Raw genomic sequence first — 12,998 nt, forward strand, 5'->3', positions numbered from 1 at the left:
TTTTCCAGCCCAGCCCCTCTCAGACGGCTTTCCTTGGGAGCAGAAATCCCACAATATGGTGGGATTAAAAAAAACAAACAAAAAAACATAAACAAAAACTGGAGCACTCATGAATCTGATAAATCAATCACATTAACAAATAGCTCACTGTTAACCAGCAGCATCATGTTGGAGCTTGCAGGTGCGAATGAGGTCCGCTCAATTTGCTAATGAGATAACGAGCAGGCTAATGAGGCCCTGAAAGAAGGTCATGATGTAATGGAATAACCAGTTTACACTGATAGGGCAATGTGAGAAATGTACTCTTCTGGGGAATTAAAGATCTTAAAATGAATATGCAATAAAGTAGTCTATTATAACTCATCCCTGGTGGGTTGTTTCTTAATAGGAGCTTTGATGATAATAGTCAGGAGAAATGTGTAATAATATAATGAAAGTGAAATAAAATGAGATGAGAGAGGGGGAGATATTTGTGTTTACAGTTTGTTGAATATAATGAGAACAATTAGCTCCAGCAGAATCAAGAGCGACTAATTGGAAGGGCAGAACAATGAGGAATACACATTTTCGATGAGCGTGCATTTATTTAGCAAAGTGGAATTATATCATATTGTGCTTTTAGAACCCATTTAACACTTAACATCAGGGTGTCTATTGGGTCTAAATTGCTTCTTTAGGAAGCCAGGAGCAAACTTGTTGTGCAAACTTTATATAAGCAGCCTTTGTCTGAGGGTCAAAATGTCAAAACCACTGCCTATGGCCTCCATAACTTCTCCTTGTTTACTCGAACAAATGCATTAACTGACCATAGGAAGTGGACTTCAATAAGCCACATTAGGATAATGTGTTGCATTTCTTGTTATAATATGTGTTGGTGTGTGCTTGGGTGCAACGTGCATGATTTTCATTGCACATAAAAGTGCACATATGTAGAATGTACATTGTTCTGTGATTCCATGTGCAAGCTGCGTTGCCCACCATCTCTTTTCTATGATTCAGTGGAAAATTCCCAGATTGCCGTTGTGCCGGCTTCGAAAACATAGAGGCTGTAACCAAAGCTCCGGCTGTTTCAGTCATAATCCCTTGTGCCTCTCCCGGCACTACTTCCCCATCAAAGGAGCGCTGATTACTGGGAACTCTGCTGGGAACATGACTGGTAGATGGGAAGTGGGCATGGAAGAGGAGGAGCAGATCAGCCCTCTAAAACCCAGGACTGTAACCAGTGATGTATTGCTGTGTAACATGGTTGGTAGTCTATGAGTTCCTCTACTACCACATGAGTTATAAAGTCCAGCATTTTGCCATTTTTAATAAGTCTTGTGTTTTCTCTCTCTCCCTCTCTTGAAGCGAGGCTGTGTAATTTTGCTTAACAGCGGCCACTTTGGCCACAAGTCATAATTACAGGATAATGCCACTTTGAACGTCCCCACAATTGCCAAGATCCACTTGAGTCACACACTTTAATGATGTCATCTCTGTTGCATTTTAGCATAACACTGGCATAAGTAGAACCAGAGTCAGAAACTTATAAAATTATGTCACAGCAAAGTTTCAAATTTGCAGATTTCTGCTGTTGTGGCAAAATAAAGAAAATAAAGATGGGGGCTCCTATAGCTTTGAAAGCAAACTACCATTTGTATGAGACATGTGTTGTGTGTTTAAAAATAGGCTCACTTGAAATGTTAAAGTAAGAGTTGAATTAAGTTGAACGGTGTGGGCTTACATTAAATACTGACATTGTGTTTTTTGTGTTTTTACACATTCAGAGTTTTCTATGATTGTTTCATTAGAATGATAACGTTATTTCTGGTTAGTTCTAGCTCAGCAAGTAAATTGGTCTTTCATTCATCGTGAGGTTGGTGGTTGAAATGTCCTCGAGCACAACATTAAGCACCAAATTGCTCCTGATGATTCAACCAGCACCTTGCATGGTGACTTGTTGCCATAAGTGTGTGACTGAAGTGTATGAATGAGAGGCTAATTGTCATGTTTTTTGGATAAAAGGGCTTTATAGATGCAGTTTATCTACTTAAAGCTACATCGATAAGCCTATTTATTTTATTTTATGAATTATTTTCAATTTTAGGCAAAAATGCCAAAACTTGGTCTAGATTTTGAATTGTTTGTTTTATATTAGTAAATTAAATATGTTTTGGATTTTGGACTTTTTGTCTAACAAAACAAGTCATTTAAAGATACCACTCTGGGCTCTGGTTGGTTTTGATGGATGTTTTCTGTCATACCTGGGAAAAGTAAAAATGTTTGCTCTCAGCTCTTATCTGTCTTCATTCCATCACCCACCATGAACTGACAGCCTGACTCTACTGTATATACAGTACACTGGTGGATTCTTCAGTGTCATGTAACCACAACACAGGCTTGTCACCGTCTGACTTCTGAAAGGAAGGGAAAGGTATTCAAAACAAATACACAGCAATAGTAAAAATGTCTTACTCACCGGTGGCAAAGGGCAGGAAGCAAAGCATCCTTATTGTATGTATGTGTGCGTATTTTCAAAGCCTGAAATAGATTAGGGAGTGTATCCGCACATTCTCTCGCCGTGTTTTTAATCTTCCTGTCCATTTGTCCATCATGTAATGGTGCAACACTTCCTGTCTGTGTCGCTGTGGTGATGACTGCATAGCCAATAAAAAGTCAAACAGGAAACTAAGCGGAGACCCTCTGATTGTTACTTAGGTATCTCAAGCCGGAGTCCCCATTATACATCCGCTGTATTCTTTCCCTTTTAATAAAACATGCACGCACACACACACACACACACACACACACACACACACACACACACACACACACACACACACACACACACACACATATAAATATGAGCACAGCGATACATGCACAGACTTAGGAACACATCCCTGCACACACAGGCCAAGCAAAGCTCAAACAAAGCAAGCAGAAAAAATAGCTTGAACCTGTGATTATGCAGAAATCAAGGGGATAAAAGACAACACAAACTAAAACATACAAACGCACACGTAGTCTCAGCAGGCTTGTTAGGAGAGTGGTAGTGAGGAGAGGTGATAACACAGAGGCAGGAAGACAGAGCTGCTGGATATGTAATGGAAACATCCCAAGAAAACCATTCATGTTTTGTTATTTCCTACACAGAGTGCTGAAAGGGTGTGGTGCAAGAAGATGCTTCAGCATCAGGTGGACTGTGTGTCACAATGAATTGACTGTTAAAGTGTGCTGAATTTACATGCAGGCGTTTTCCATCTCACATATTTTGCTATTTGAATTTGAACAGATTTAAAACAAGTTGAAAAAAAATTACATGATGGCCAAATTTAGTCATCTGAGGGTCTCACCACAGATGTAATTGCACACACTGAGGTTAGGGAGTCTCGTGCCCCAGACAGGGTAAATATGCAGGGATGGTGGCCGGACAGGAGCCACCTGGTGAAAGGCCAAGGCCTGGGCTCTAACCCTGGAAGGAAGTGGAGGGCCTGAGGAGCATTTGAGAGAGCTGTAGGGGGCAGGATGTGTAGGAGGGGGGCTGGACAAATTCTCCCACTATCCATTACTGTTTATACTTAGATATATGGGGCCAACCATTTGTCTATCACCTGCCACCTTCTATTCTACTCCTATTTCTGTTCTCTTTTGTTCTGTTTTATTTTATTCCGTTCTATTTCAAACATATTTTCTCACTTACTCCTGTGGTATCGAGCCATGCAGATAGTTGTGGTTGTTTCTGCAAGTTTTTGTTTTACAGATATGCTTTATTCGACTGGAAATGTGTCTACTGCCAAGCCAATACAATTGTGAACATTGTGAAAGATGACATTTTAAAAACTCAAGAACAATATGTCTTTCCAGAAGCAGCGTTGTGATTACTCAGTAAAATCCCCAGTAAATCACTTTTCATTTAAATGACATTCTTGTAAAGAAGTAGTCCTGAAGAAAAACTTGACAGCAGGCCTATAGCAGTGATGTAAAGCTTTTTGATTTACAGTACTGTATGGCACTATACCAATGTACCGCCATTGCTGCATCCTCTATGTTCCTACTAAAAGGTCTGAATGTGTGAAAGCATCTTTTGTCTTTCGCCCTCTCTCACACTGCTGCACCTTCTTCTTCTCACTCAATGTGCTGTGACTCCTGTCGTGCGTTTCTCTGTTTCTTTCCGCAACACGCAGCGTCACAACCTGACCTTGTGCCAGTTTCATCCACAATTCGCTTGCTTGCCAGCCAGCCGTGCCAAACCCCAGTTTACGTACACACATCCTGTTCCTCACAGCACAAGCATGCATTCACAGTGCATGGAATATACCCACGCACACAAATACAGGCCCACACTTGGATAAAAAGATATAAACAAAAGCAATTAATTATTTCCACACTTTCTTATTATCTTATTGTGTATTGTGCTCCCAAATACACCTTTGCATGCATACATGCACACCCGAGCATACCTTAATAAGCCAAGTCTCTGTTTTATAGCCTCTGCAATATGATTATATAATAAGTGAATTTATAGATTTGAGAGCATCATAAAAGTGAGAGAGTATCGGAGCTGCCTGCCAGACCTCAGGCGCAGTATAACCAGCTCAGTGTGTCTTAATTGAAAGTCTCACAGGCCCACAACTTGTTTTCTCTGGGAATCAGCTGGGGAGAGGCTCTGGGGTGTTACTGGCTCTGGTGCTGCATGCAGAAGCTTGCGCAAAAGCCACCAATTATAGACAAAGGGCTGAGATTTCATATGGATTTGATTCAAAAGTCTCACTTCACTCTCCCACGATGTCAAGCTGTAAAGCCCTTCAAAGTGTATTCCCGATGTCACCACATGTGAAGTGGAGGTTTGTGCCACGCTTGTCCGACCTGTTTCGCTGACTCATTCTGTTATAAAATTGTCAAACTGATGCAGGAAATAAAGAGAAAATAAAGAGTGTGTTAATAAATGAGAAATGATAATCAGCAGCATGTAAACAGGCAGGTCTCGACCCGGCTGTTGGTTTTTTTCAGGAGCACATTCCTGTGTTATCCGTGGAACGTCAGGACCTACAATAATAAATGAGTGGAGTTTTCTAATTTGGCCGGGATTCTGTCAGAGGTTAAAGGGTGTCACCTCTGTGCCTTTGAGCTCTTTCTTGGGGGTCAGTGGAGGTGAGGGCATAGCCACGGGCAATGCAAACACATATACACAAACGCACACAAATCCCATTCTATCTTCTGATTTCCAGCAAGGTCAACGCAAGTTTTTAGTGGGGCTTTGAGTGGTTTAAATTCCTGGACTTCAGACATCCCGTCCACAGTCGGTTATATTTCTGTGAGTCCATACTGTACAGCAGTGTCCTGCGACTCAATATACGGGAGGCCCGGTTCAGATGTTACATCTCTGGACTAGGACGAGCCGAGCAGATCAAAGCTGTTCATTAGAAACCCTGCACTCTGGGTTTTTCATGAGCACTCGCACATAGTCGGTCCCACCCTGGCGGCACCCTTGGCCCTCTGACCCTGTGAACTGTGCGTGTACAGAGCTGAGGCGGAACTAAACGGGTGGCTCCGGCGGCGTCATGAGAAGAGCTCGCCGTCATCCATGCAGAATGCGTGTCAGGGGATTGGGTAACTCTGCCAAGGGAAGAAAAGGCAGGCAGCACACACTGCACACATTGTTGAAACAGAAGACATCTCACTTACACAAGACAAGTGCGGCCTGTGTGTGTGTGTGTGTGTGTGTGTGTGTGTGTGTGTGTGTGTGTGTGTGTGTGTGTGTGTGTGCGCGCGTACATGAGGGAGCATCTGCGGATTTGAACGCACGTGTGTATGTGTCTGCATGTGTCTGTGTATGTCTCTCTGTTCATGTTCATGCAGGAGTGTGTACATGTATTTGTGTGTATATATGTCTATTTATGGGAGCATCTGTGTGTATGTATATGTGTGTGTGTGTCTGCTTGTGGTTATGCCTCTGGCTATAACCGCCCCAGAACCTAAACATATTTAGCTGAAGAAAATGACCCCTCATTACTCAATATGCCACAATCAAAGGTGATAGGTCACTGCTGCCCTGTGTGTGTGTGTGTGTGTGTGTGTGTGTGTGTGTGTGTGTGTGTGTGTGTGTGTGTGTGTGTGTGTGTGTGTGTGTGTGTGTGTGTGTGTTTGTGTGTATGTGTATGTGTGTGTGTATGTGTGCACATTAGAACAGGTTTTTGTCTTTGCACGCAGACTGAGCTGGTGTGCGTGCGTGGAGGCGCCTGCGCGTCATTTATCATCAGAGCTTTGTTTTCCCTCCTCTCCGCGTGTTTGTGTTTACCTGCAGCTCTTATCAGATCTGGCCACACAGGAGGTCAAAGTCACAACAAGATTCTGTTTAGTCCATCTGAAGGACAATTCTCTGGAGAATGAGCTCCCAGCTGCTCACTGTGACACTGATAAAGCTGGAAAAGGAAAATTTGTCAAACGCATCACAATTAAGTATACAGACACAGACGAAACAAGCCCTGTGTGTAGATGACTGATTATTCAGGAAAGGGTTCTGGTTTGGTAACTAAGGCTGGTTGTGATGGATGTGGTTCCATCCATTCCCTAACTGTCCATCTTGCTTGTTCGTACACAAATTCCAGTTCACCCTGGAATTGCTATTGACTGTCCCTGCAGAGCAGAGGCAGCTTGTCTTCCATCAATGCCACTTGCAGGTAAGCTCTGCGGTCGTTTGCAAGCTGCTGTACTTTCACGCCTCACAGGCTGCATGGATTGTGAAGATGGACTTTCCCTTTACCCCTGAGTCTTCCCATTTTTCAGCTACAACCCTGTCCTGACCTTATATACCGTTAATTTGTATTGCCAACCATGTTTGGCAAGCTTGGATTCTGGATTAGGATCCCTGGCAACATTTGTGTGTGTGTGTGTGTGTGTGTGTGTGTGTGTGTGTGTGTGTGTGTGTGTGTGTGTGTGTGTGTGTGTGTGTGTGTGTGTGTGTGTGTGTGTGTGTGTGCGTGTGTGTGTGTGTGTGTAGGAAGTGCTACATTTATTTATCACACAGTCCTGCGTGTGGTGAGGTCAAGGCGATAGTAATTCGGTTGAGGCAAGGATCTGACTATATAACCTCTCGGCTTGATAGAGCTTTATAGTTCTTTAGATGTCTAGCTGCAGCTTTACTGTTCTGCTTTAGTCTCACCACTCTCATTGTGTTGCTTTCAGACACAGCATGCAGTACTTGTACTTCAACTATTTAAATATATTGTCAGTGAACATTTTGTTTATACATTCAGTATCTATATTGTCCAAATTGGCAGGTATGATAGTAAACTTATATTCAGCATCTTGATAGAAATCGTAATCCAGACAGCGTAACATTTTACTCAAAATGTGTGTGCTGTTGCTCATTAGTAGTAATAAATGTAATTTCGATGAGAAACAGTTAAGCTTGTATCTTTCTGTTTCCGTCTTGTGTTTTTATCCTCATCATCATCATAATCATCATCATCATCACTACTACCACCAGCCCGACCATATCCGTTTCCTCTGTACCTCACAGTGCTAAAAGACAACAGTCATCCAGACAGCACATATAGTAAGCCCCATTATGGGTTTCCTGACTCACATTCCAACCAAACGACTCAGCCGACTGGCGCAGGGCATACATTCCCATCCTCACACTGATCCCCATATATGTTCCTAACCATACCCATACTTTGAAAACATCCGGGGCCCTATCAGGTGCCCTGTGGAACGCTGCCTGGTGACTCCTCACGTCTCTCAACCAGCTGGCTCACATAATCAGGAGCTGTGAGGAGACACCCGGGAACGCCAGCATTCCCTTGGATATCATTCCCATTTTCGCCAGTGTTGCTGTCAGCATGAGTAAAAGGGCCTCAGGTTCTGCAGCAGCTACAGTAATGGGATGGACAGATGTTTAGATGTGAGGGACCGGGGCCCCCCTGGGGCCCCTACAGCAGTACAGCCTGACAGAAAGCAATCAGCTTGATGTGGAGGAACAGAATACGGTACTGTACATACACAGAAAGAGCTGCAATATGAGTCAGGAGAGAGGGATTTAGATATGGGGATGGATAAGGAGGGAAATTAACAGTGGAGAGAGTGAAAAGAACTGAAGTGCCGAATGAGCAAAAAAAGATGAGAAATGAACCAGTGGGAACGGGTATAAAGTAAATACAATTTGAAAAGCAGGAAGGATTCATAAGAGCATACAGTGTGAAGTTATGTGCAGAAATTCTTGGATAGGCAACTGAGTGAAACTGAGGATACAACAAAATGTGGGAGAGGAGAGGAAGAGGGGGAGGGAAGGTGCGGATAAAAATGAGTCATGTTGGCAGGAGGAAAGGGGGAAACAGCTGAGAGGTTTTTGAGGTGCGTCTTTGGCTCTGATCACACTTTTATTTTGGCTGAAGTAAGGTGATACTTATGAGCAAAAAGGGTCTCTCTCTCTCTCTCTCTCTCTCTCTGTCTGTCTTTCTCCCTCACCCACACACACTCTTCCTCTATTTCTCTCACCCTCACCCCTATTCCCATCTGTCGCTGCCAAATTTTTTGTCCTGGGAGGTGATGTGAGTGTTTCCACATGTGGTAGGCCAGTGCTACTAGTTTGGCTTGTAACACTGACTCGACACAAAGCCCCCTTATAGAAACAGAAGAGCAAACAGGAAAAAGGCCACGATTACCTCATACTGCTTTACTTTTAAGTTGACGGCCCGGATAGAAAAAGGGAGGTAGGGGGAAGGGGAGCAGAGATAGATCTTCTTGTATGTGTGACTGTATCATGGACATCAATGTATTAAACGTGTATTGAAGCCTGTGCATAATGTGCTTAATTTATATCATTTTATGTAACACATTTTAGTTCCATTCTTTCAGTTATTCATTTACTTTAGCTCAGTCCCATCTCTCTTTGTGAAACTAGTGGGCAGGTCAGTTTGACAGTAATTGGGATGGGTCAATACAAGATCCCACCCGTGGTGCTGAGGATCATTAGTGTGAGTGAAATAAACATTAATCTACTCAGTGTGCCGGCAGCTGCAGTTTTGCCGTACACTCCATCAGAGCAACAGAGGGAGAAAAGATGAATGCGCATCTCACTTTTTCTTTTTCTGTTGGGTAGATTGGTAAAAGCAGCAAAAAAAAAAAAAAAAAATCCATCATCATTGAATCAAAATTTGACTCAACTCTGCTCATGAGGTGAGGTCATTTTATTGTTTGTGTGAACTGTTTTCACTACAAATAACTTGTTTCAAGACTTTTCCAGTGACATTGTCTTAGAATGTCTTCATTGGTGGTTGCAGTCTTATTATCATTCTAAATATTAAGTTTAAAATCAACAATTCACTTTTTTTGTAATTGTGATTTGGAGGCATACATGCAGCCATTGCTATTGATGCAAAGTAACTAAGTACAGTAATCTTTTTAGTACAATTTTAAGGCACTTCACTTGCTATTTTTGTACTTCTACCTTACTACATTTCAAAGGAAAATATATGTAATATTTACTGTATTACATTTATCTAACCTCTATAGTTACTACTTACTACTGCTGATTAATATTTTACATATAAAACACATGATGGGCTTATAAAATCTATACGCACCTACAGAATTAACAATCTGGACATTTAATGATGGCTACATAATGATAATACCTGTATGTAATATGATAACATTACACTAGTTTTTTAATATTTTAAGTACAATTTGCTGGGTCATATTTCTGTGCCATGTATGTAACATTTACAAGACATTTTCTTGTAGTTTAGTATTTTTACACTCTTGTACAGCTAATTTTTACTTTTCATCTCAATATTTCTTCCACTACTGGATCATTCAAACATTGTGCCTACTAATGTATTACATCTGCATTCTTTGGTTTCCAGGTAGCACAAGTTGAGTATTTCATATCAGGTATTCGTAAAAAAAAAAAAGTTAATTATTAGTGCCTCCTTATTATAATTTGTTAAATAAGTTGTTGTGTATGTATGTATGCATGCTTCTGGGACACACACAGTTACTTTCAGTGCCAGGACACCGGGGGGTGAGGATTGAAGGTTGCTTACTGTGATGGAAGCTGAGCACGATGGGACTGGGGCAGCAGGCGAGGAGGAGGAGGAGGAGGAGGAGGAGGAGGAGGATGGTGATGAAAGAGAGTGAGAGGATAACACACACACAGACACACACACACTTTTCACTGTCGTCCGTTAGTGCCTGCCACCGTCACAGTGGGGGGGATGTGGCCTCTGCATAGCCTGAGAATGCTAAAGGCTAATCCTACAGGAATGCTCCAGGAATGTGAAAGTTGAGTCAGGGATCGAACAAGAGAGGGGTGGAGGAGAGGGGGGGTGCGGAGAGAGAAAAAAAAGGGGGGACTTAGAGAAAAGGTTGGCATTCAGGAATAAATGAAATGAAAGAGAGAGAAAGAGAAAAGGGGGAGGAGAGGGGGGGAGTTCAGTGTGAGTAAAAGAGAGGTGGAGAGGAGGAGGAGAGGTTGAAAGGAAAGAAAAGAAGAGTTTGGCAAAAAAAAGCAGAGAAAGGGAACAAAGGCAGAGAAAGAGGGGAAGAGAGACAGATTGGCAGGAGGGCTGATTGCAGAGTGTCTGGTTGTAAGATAAGTGGTGGGATGCTTTTCTTTTTTAACCTGCATTTAAAACAGTTGTTATGGAGAAAAAATGACCAAGCTGGATTGTTTTAAAGACATCTCCTATCCTGCAGGTATACAGAGATCATCCAGATAGTTTTGCTGAAGTGTGAAAGCTTGTCGTGTCATGAAACAAGGAAGAAAAAAAAAGAAAGAAAAAAAAGAAAACGAACTTTGTGCAAGGCTTTAGTAACAATGTCAGTTAGGCGTCCACCCTTGCAACTTAGCTGTCAGGATGAGTCTCTGCTTGTCCTTGCTTCCTGGTTCCCGTTGCGAAGATGTTTTTTTCACCCTACAAGTGTACTGTGACGTACCCACACCAACACAGAATGGTATGTTCTCTCATTGTGGTTTGTGCACTGTTGGATCTAGTTCAGTTGTGCCTGAAAACGTGCTGCTGAGGCTTCCCTATAACACATTTGGCACTGGTCCACTTTCAAAGGCGTATCGAGAAACAAGTATTTGCTGTATACCAAGAACATAACACAGCTGCTCAATATTGACAAGAAAAACTAAAGAGCAAAAGCACTTCTCAAAACTTCCCGGATATGTGTGGGTGATGGTTTTATGATAACTTCAGTTACCTGAAGGGCAGGTGTGTCTGTGTGCATGTGGGCGTGTGACTCCCAGTGAGGATAAGTGCATGTGGAGGAAGGGAAGCTGTCTACACTGCAGATATGTGTTTTCTTTGTCTCTTGTGCAACAGTAATTACAGTTGCAGTTACGGTTACAGTTAAACTTGCTGACAAAACACAGGAGGCAGTACTTGAGAAACGCAGCTGCTCCATTATCTTTATGTATGTGTGTAGGTAAATGTGTGTGTACATATTTCCCTCAACTCTCTTAATGCAAATTTATTAAACAGTACACTAAAAGATAATGTGATTAATAAGTAAGAGTAACTTTGTACCATCATGACATTTCACTACTATTTCATACCTAACATATGGCATTGGTGTTTTTTTAACGAAGGACTTTGCCTCATCTACACTTTATTTCTATGCAAAAATAAATGATAAAAGATGGAGTAGTAGAAGAAGCAGATACAGGTAGCAGGCGTTATTTAAAAAAAAAATGCTAATGATTATTGATAAGCCAAACGTTACCACCTAACCCTAAGTTTTTATATTTGCATACTAAAATATGTGCACAGAACAAGATGAAAATGCATCTACTGTTTGAGTGTTTTAAAATAAACAATGTTGACAGTTGGTTTTATATTTGATTATATTAAGTGCTGATTCATAACATGAGAGTACATCTAATTAGTTACTTTAATTATCAAAGTTGTAATTAGACATATGCAAGATAAAAGTTCTCTGTGTTGATCTGTCTTGGTGTATGTTTGGTTGTGTGGATGATGCATGTTTATGTGTGTGTGTGTGTGTGTGTGTGTGTGTGTGTGTGTGTGTTCGTGTGTCTGCTGGCTGTCAGGAAGTGCTTTCACCAGTAAGCTGGCGGACTTGGTGTGCCTTTGTGGTCACCGGATTCCCCCTGAGACAAACTCCCTCGCTCATTCAAGGACAGACATCAGACATTAAAACAATACCAGAGAGAGAGAGAGAGCGTGAACATAGAGGGAGGGAGGACAAGTGATAAATACTAAATGTTTGAAGCCAACAAAGAGTGAGTGGGAGAGGAAACGAACAGATGGAAACTGAGTGGTGATGAGAGATTTTAAGAGGGAGGAATATGAGGAGAGACAATAGGACATACAGGGACACAGAGAGTCATGCAGTTGGAGGAAGTCCCCTAATAAAAGGTTTCCTGTCTCACTGAGCGTCTCTAGTCTCTGATGGCTTTTCACAGAGGCCTGCTTGACACCAATTAAACCTGCTCTGGGACTGACTACCCCCCCATCCCACCCTCCAGGACACAGCAGAGACAGCCATGCACATGATGGCTGAGTCCTGGGTAAGAGGACTTCCTATGTAGGGATACAATATACACATGGACACACTGACACATGCAGACAGCCACCCGCAAACACACACATACACATACACACACACAAACTCTCACTGCTCATACAGTTAAGGCAGTTTTTAATTAATAGTATATCGATCTTTTCAATGAACATACATTTTTAAGGTATTAATTCATAGAATACATCACACTATGAGAGTCAAACAGAAAATGTAATTCTCCTCAGTTTTTGTGTAAAGAAATATAAATTGAAATGATTTTGCAGCTATTGTGAATATTTTTCAAAAGAGGAGAATTGTTTTTGGACATACTTGACACGTGTCAACTCATACAGTGTTGATTGTACACTGTAATCAATTTAAACAGGACATATCATGCAGTAGATGTAGGATTTCACTTTTTTTCCTTGTTATTCATTCAAAATGAAAACTTCTCAAATACATCTGTACATGTTCAAGCCTGG

Source organism: Scomber scombrus, chromosome 17 (assembly GCF_963691925.1).
Source record: "Scomber scombrus chromosome 17, fScoSco1.1, whole genome shotgun sequence".
In the NCBI taxonomy this organism is placed as follows: Eukaryota; Metazoa; Chordata; class Actinopteri; order Scombriformes; family Scombridae; genus Scomber; species Scomber scombrus.